Below are 5,726 nucleotides of genomic sequence, written 5' to 3' on the forward strand. Positions count from 1 at the left end.
TTGTGATTTTTTTCATATTTTTTAAACATATGGTTCATAAGTTAGAGGGGGGGGGGGGGACACTTTCTTTTAGGAGCGATTATTTCCGAAAATATTAATATTATCAAAAAACGATTTTAGTAGACCCTTATTCATTTTAAAGGGTGAATTTCAACATACTCGAAATTTGCCTAATTTTGGTGGATTTTTTTAGTTTTGTAATTATTGTTGAAATTATGTACTGATGTTACATAACTAATTATTACCAATGTTATGTATCAATGACCTTTCATTATAATAAGTAGTTTTACAGAAATTACGATTTCAATGACATGGTCGCCACCAAAATTGGTCTACCCACAAAAATAAAAAATAAAATCAAAAATAAAGCCTTTTATTCATTTTTCTATTATTTTCTACTTGAAATAATAAACTTTTAACATGTAATAAATACTTTTCAAATAGAAACAAAAACGTTACTGCCCTCAATTTAATCACCACCAAAATTTATGCAATTTTGGTGGAAAAAGTATTACGACCCACCAAAATTTGATATTTTTGTGTGGGGCGGACCAATCCAGCAAGGTATGACACTTGTGTCATGTCTAAATGCAGGAACGAACCTGAATGGTCATGTTAGAACACGTTTGTTCGTCTTGCTGCGTCTCGTTTAACCATAAAAATGATTTCAATACTTACCACCAAAATTGGTTCTTTCCCCCGGACAACTTTTGGTGCTCAGTTATAAGTGTCAAATTGTATAATAATATTGACTTATGTCATCTTAAAATATACTTAATGTAATAAAGAATGAAGTTATGGCAAGTTTTATTTATAGCTGCGGATTTACTGGACTTACCATAGCAATAATCCGCTAAAAACAGGCTCTGGACGCTACACCAAAATTAGAATTTCGATGGAAAATTATTTTTAAATAAATATACATAACACTTGTAACAATTTGCAATGTTGCCGAAGGTAGTATTTTAGGATTGGTTTTCATAAAAAAAATAAAAACCCGGAAACAATTAGCCCACACAATGAATTTCAGCTCCGCCACAAAAAAATCACGCTGAGAAATTCACCCTAAAATACCTATCCATTATCCAACAATAAGGTCAGTGCGGGCAAGACCGGCATAGTTTATTTGAAATAAAGTTTGAGTGGATAAAACTCTATAATTAATTTAGTCTGGCGTAATGCGCTTGATCCTATGGGATAGCAAATATTATATTTTACAAAGCATATATAATATTTTGGCGAAATAAGGTAATTTTAAGTGATAAAAATCACATTTTTTAAGGCTCGGCGGGTTGACCTTCGCCCCGCGGAGAGCTCGGAAAGACCGTCTAGTGCTTGTTGTCGCGTAATTTCATATGAGACTAGGTTCCAAAACCATGATCATTGTTATTTTACATATTAACAGGGCATAATGTGCTAGATAATTAATAAAATAACATTGAAATTTTAAACATCTAAGCATTTTTCCATTTATAAGGCAAGACCGGCATATGCCCCGTAGATGGGGTTCATAACCTTTTATTTTCAGGTCCAATTTAGTCACGATATGCAGGCTCATATAAATCCAACTACTTATTTGTTTTTGAAACTTTGTTATTAAGTAAAGGCAATAGGATATTAGGTACGTGAATTAGTTTGGTAACATTTCTAAGCAATGTCTGGGTTTTGCTATAGTCACTATCAGAGTTGGGCAAAAAGTAATCGACTAACGATTAACGATTAAAATAAGACGATTAATTCGTTTAAATCGATTGAAAAGGACGATTAATAAATTGTAATCGAAATTCATCGATTAACGTTAATCGCGAATAAATTAATCGTCGACTAATTTTGACGCCTTTTTTTAACACTTTCGAAACCGGGCTCTACGCGGCGCTACGACATTTTCGCTACATACGGGTTTCCCCATGTAATCGGCTACGCTTCTACGAGCGGTGTGCCCGACAGTCGGGTTCTTGGTAGCGAAAGTGTTAAACGATTAATTAGTCGGATAAAAGTTAATCTATTAATACCTAACTCTGATCCAGGCATGGCCTTAATATTTCATATACGGGGTGTGAATCTAATACAGGCGATTAAACTCTTATGTTGACCGTTTCAACCGTTTCAAGTAGCTACGGGGCCTACGGGTACCCGACCGAAAGTTGAGCTGAACGGTTATTAAGAGGTGTCGTGCTTAGACGGCGGCGACCACGCGGTAGCGATACATCTCGAGGTCTCTTCTCACTCTTACTACCAAGAATTTCAATAACGATAGTGCTACCTCTGTCACTCTTTACTGTATGCGCGAAGTGCATACACGAGTTTTGCTACTATCATTAATGACCAATTGGAAATCTGACATTGCTGACTGTTCATACGGTCCCTGTTGGGTAATGCTGATTATAAAAATAATGACCAACTTGAAACCCTACTCTTTTTTGAAATATTTGTCGCCGCATTTTGCACAATCTACATATACTTAAACAAAAATAATAAAAAACGAGTAGAACTTTTATGATAATTCTACCAACTTAAATATGATGATGAATAATGCAGTGAGGCTTACTACTGTTCACCTCTTATCATTCTTCACAACCATGTCACATATATATATTTTATTTTTACTTAATACTTTCGAATGATCTAAGTAACACCATACGAATCATTACCAAAACTGTATTTCGAAGTTAAATCAAAAACGGCACAACTACCATAAGCCAAAAACGTCCTTATATATATTGATATCGTTTACACTCGACTTATTTCCAATAAAGCCTAAAAAATGTTGGCAACTCCTTGTTTATCATATGCCGGTCTTGCCTTTCTCTTTTATGCCGGACTTTCTGAGTAGGCACAATTTCTAAGTTACATATTTCAGAACATAAAACTAGAAATTGAGCGCGTTTTGAGTAAATTAATAGTACTAGTCAGAAAGAACGGTTATTAAATTACTACGTTACATATACAATATACAAATATTCCGACTGCTTCTATTTTATTTTAATTTTTTGCGGAACCATGTTCAACTCGATGTTCGAGTTCGAAACACAAATCAAGATTATTGTTAACTAGTGTTCGTCCTAGGGATATGTACTGAAGACCAATGGCTTGAGGATGAAAAACTGCTATATCTTCGGAGGTGTGAGAGGCGTAGATATATAAACACAAAAGTTATAGTCAATAGACAGTCTTTCCGGGTAGACGGTCTTCCCCACACTGACCTTATATCAGTATCACACATTGGGGTTGGAATGAAAAAAATATTTCCGAAAATATTAATATTATTAAAAAACGATTTTAGTAGACCCTTATTCATTTTAAAATACCTATCCATTATCCAACAATATATCACACAATGAAAAAAAAAAATCAGTCCCCACTTTACATGACATTTTAACAATACATTTTTTTTTTCAGTTTTTATTGTCGGCGTGATTGATATACATATTGGTACCAAATTTCAGCTTTCTAGTGCTAACGGTCACTGAGATTATCCGCGGACGGACGGACAGACAAACAGACAGATATGGCGAAACTATAAGGGTTCCTAGTTGACTACGGAACCCTAAAAATGGCGCAATCTGGTGTTTGACGGGCGTAAAATCCACGATGAGGCGTGGTTTAAGACACTCGCAATCAAGCGACCCAAGCGTCACCAGCCCGGCACCTGTTCGCCATGGGCACATTACACTTGCATGGCTTGTGGTCGCGTTTGCCGCTCCCGTATTGCCTTACACAGCCATTAAAAACGCTGCCGCTTTACTACTTGACAAGACACTGTTTTAATAGTCTGTAATAGACTTAAAGGCCCATGATGATTGAAAGCGGAAAAGACGAAGTTCGAAACGAGGCGAAATTAAAAAAGAACCCACGGGAGTGTTTGAAGCTCAATACCTAACTAGTGCGGTAATATAGCACCAAGTGTGCCTACTGTATGAATTTAAGTAATTCTTCGACGCCAGTAAAAATCCTTGTTAACTCAAAAAGCGGGTCCACAGTTAGTTTTTGTATCCTGTCTGGTATAATACCATTCTCTTCCCAACTTTTTCTATTATAGATAGCATAAAATTACGAAAAATAAGACATGACTCAAGGAGGAAAACTCGCCTGGTTTGTTACGATACGATTTATTATTTAACATGTTCTTATTGAATAATTGCGTAACCTAACGGACTAGTTATTAATGCTTTAACAACTTATTAAGCCGGTACGGTACAACGGTATAGAAATGCCATACATACTCATATTAGTATTCGGTTTTTGCGGGGCCCACACCTCATAACAGTACAGGTGCAGCGATACTGCGCCCCGACTCGGGTGAATTTATTAGAGTTGGCAAAGCCTGGCACTACTGGTATAATATTTGACGACCGGTCTGGCGCAGTCGGTAGTGACCCTGCCTGCTACGCTGCGGCCGCGGGTTCGAATCCCGGTAAGGGCATTTATTTGTGTGATGAGCACAGATATTTGTTCCTGAGTCATGGATGTTTTCTATGTATATAAGTATTTATATGTTATATATATCGTTTTCTGAGTACCCACAAGTCCCACAACACAAGCCTTCTTTGAGCTTACCGTGGGACTCAGTCAATCTGTGTAAGAATGTCCTATAATATTATTTATTTATTTATAACCACAATTTAGATAATTAATGACTTTGTTGAATTTTGAGAACCCAAAATAGTCGAAGGGGATAAATTTTACATTAGAAAGAGACGTCACGTACGATTCGTCCCTGAATCGCTGTCAAACTTTGGTTTTGAAGGAAGTGTTCTGTGAGTTAATAGTATTTTATGCAGCAGGCGTTTAAAGGAGGTCAAAAAAGACGAGTGGCGTGGTTAACAATTTGAGGCGAAGCCGAAAATTGTTATTAAGACGCCACGAGTATTTTTTGACTCAGTTAAACACCGTTGCATACAATACTTTTTCTACGACCATGCACTTAGTTTTTAATAGTTTTCTTGAACAACTTTCGTGAAATTCACACTGTTTCCTGTATTTTGACGCGACGGCCTCCCCTCTGTTCCTGCACTCACCCTGTCGCTCGCACTCCCCCGCGCCGCCGCCAGCCCCCGGTGCCCCGCGCCCCCGCTATATCCCTTAAAGGCTACCTAACACTGCTTTAAGAGCTATATCGTATGCGTGGATGCGCGGGGCGCCGGGCGGGGGCGGGCATCTTTTATGTTGGATTTTAACGATCTATGCACGACACTGTAAATGACGAATAACAACACGGGAGTAGAAAAAATATTTTAAAAGGCAAATATTGTGACCTGAATCATAACTCTTATCTGAACAAAAAAATACCAAGATCGAAATGATTATGGAATTGAATAAATCGTTTTGATATAAATTACAATATATTTATTTTGTACATACCTATTTGCATACACTCGGATTTCTCATAATAAGAAACGCTGCATTTAATCGTAGGTAAAAATAATGTCATTTACAATTAATTAAATATTTATCACATTTTAATTTATGATCTAAATGTAAATATATGACTAACTTGATGTGTTATCCAGGAATCGGATATTCGCATACACACTACATTTGGTGGCTGTTATAGTTGAGTAGGTTGAACCAAGGATAAGTTTTATGACTATACATTTTATCATTTTAATAAACAACGCATATTTTACTATTATAACTAAGGAATATCACGTCCTCATGTATGTTTATTTCTGAGCAGGGCTAGACTATCAACTAGGTACGCTACGTATAAAAAAATAAATTTAAAA

The sequence above is a fragment of the Leguminivora glycinivorella genome, chromosome 7, assembly GCF_023078275.1.
Source record: "Leguminivora glycinivorella isolate SPB_JAAS2020 chromosome 7, LegGlyc_1.1, whole genome shotgun sequence".
NCBI classification, from domain to species: domain Eukaryota; kingdom Metazoa; phylum Arthropoda; class Insecta; order Lepidoptera; family Tortricidae; genus Leguminivora; species Leguminivora glycinivorella.